The sequence below is a fragment of the Triticum urartu genome, unplaced genomic scaffold (genome assembly GCF_056163025.1).
Source record: "Triticum urartu cultivar PI428250 unplaced genomic scaffold, HENAU_Tu73 scaffold2, whole genome shotgun sequence".
NCBI classification, from domain to species: Eukaryota; Viridiplantae; Streptophyta; class Magnoliopsida; order Poales; family Poaceae; genus Triticum; species Triticum urartu.
The window spans coordinates 914,347-916,446 of record NW_028260368.1 but is presented as its reverse complement, the minus strand read 5'-3'; the positions used below and the strand labels follow the sequence as shown (position 1 = coordinate 916,446).

Below are 2,100 nucleotides of genomic sequence, written 5' to 3'. Positions count from 1 at the left end.
CTTTGAGACCAGGATTCCTTGTGTAATTTCATCCATCTCTTAGTTTTTTTTTTGAATCATTGAGTTCATCACTCAACGTAGTCTAGCAGTTCAGTTCGACTCTATTTGAGAGACCTCGCTTGCTTATTGCAATTCAGAATTGAATTGATTCTATCCTTGATGTATTTGCAATTCAATCCGAATCAATATATCCAAAAGTTTTTATCTCCCCCACCTCCCGTCTTACTTTTTTATAGTATTCAAAATTATACTATAACGCTTGATATTTATTCTTTTTTTCTAATCAGAATTAGCAATTTTATTTACTCTGACTCTATGTTCCCCTTAGTGAAATATTAATCCTCAAATTATTAACAAATAATAAAGTCTATAATGATCGAATGAAAATACCAATAAATTCTATAATTTTATTTTTTAATATCCTATAGTTAAGCATATCAAGCTAACTTTATCTTTAAGAAGTTTTAGTATTTTTTTATTTTTATAAGTATAACTTCAAATTTAGAACTAGTTAATAGCTAAGATTAATAACTAATATCTGAGATTTTACGGATTTCCTATACTATACCTATTTCTATTTGTTACACTATTTCCGTTATGTAAGCCCACTTAGCTCAGAGGTTAGAGCATCGCATTTGTAATGCGAGGGTCATCGGTTCAAATCCGATAGTCGGCTTTTTTTTCTCTATCGATGTTCTACGAACAAGAATCTCTTTTTTTCCGAATTAAATGGAGAATCCAGGATCTTTTATGTTTTTTACCTTACAATTTTGCTAGATACAAAACAATAAAATAAATAATATATATACAAAAAAAAAAGATTTTGATGAAATTCCATTTTTTGGGGTACTTTAGTTGATTTTACTCTGTTTATCCTGTAGTTTAATTCAGTTTTAATTTCGATGTATTCTGTAATGTAAATACAATGAAATTAATTGTGTAAAATGAAATTTCAATAAAATAAAAAAAGGAGTCTTCATGTCCCGTTATCGAGGACCTCGTTTAAAAAAAATACGCCGTCTGGGAGCTTTACCAGGACTCACTAGAAAAACACCTAAATCCGGAAGTAATCTTAAAAAAAAATTCAATTCTGGGAAAAAGGAGCAATATCGTATTCGTCTTCAAGAAAAACAGAAATTGCGTTTTCATTATGGTCTGACAGAACGACAATTACTTAGATATGTACATATCGCTGGAAAAGCAAAAAGGTCAACAGGCCAGGTTTTACTACAATTACTTGAAATGCGTTTGGATAATATCCTTTTTCGATTGGGTATGGCTTCAACCATTCCTGGGGCCCGCCAATTAGTCAACCATAGACATATTTTAGTTAATGGTCGTATAGTCAATATACCAAGTTTTCGTTGCAAACCCCGAGATATTATTACTACGAAAGATAACCAAAGATCAAAAGGTCTGGTTCAAAATTATATTGCTTCATCGGACCCGGGGAAATTGCCAAAGCATTTGGCGATTGACACGTTGGAATATAAAGGACTAGTAAATAAAATCCTAGATAGGAAGTGGGTCGGTCTCAAAATAAATGAGTTGTTAGTTGTAGAATATTACTCTCGTCAGACTTGAACTTAACGAAAAAAGGAAAGGTTCATAGAATTTTCTTCCCCTTCCCCTTTCCCCGAACTAAATCGCCCTAAGACCATTACCATTAATTTGTATTTTCCCATCAACTAGCTAAAATTGATTAACCCTAGGATTAGGATCCTTTTTTCTTTTTTCCTCTATGTGTATTTTACATACCACAGTAATTTGCTATAGAGAATTTCTAATTTCTATTAAATCAAAATAAGATAATATAAGATATTATATTATTGCTGGAAAAAATTGTTATTTGATTTGATACATTGTGATCCTTAACGTTGATGAATTAAGAAAAACGGAAAGAGAGGGATTCGAACCCTCGGTAAACAAAAGTCTACATAGCAGTTCCAATGCTACGCCTTGAACCGCTCGGCCATCTCTCCTACATAACTTATTATGGAAAATAAACTGAGTGAATAGCGAGTTTTCTTATTCCTGCAGTACAGGTACAACCGCAACCACTCGGGGGTTCCATAGTTCTATTGGAAAAATTCCTTTTGA

General features: G+C 32.2%; 1 non-coding gene across 1 annotated transcript; it reads left to right on the top strand.

The window, feature by feature from the left end:
• Positions 1 to 603: 603 nt before the first annotated feature.
• TRNAT-UGU (transfer RNA threonine (anticodon UGU)) lies at positions 604 to 676 on the top strand. Its single transcript has one exon. It is a non-coding gene; the product is annotated as a tRNA-Thr (tRNA).
• Positions 677 to 2,100: the final 1,424 nt, after the last annotated feature.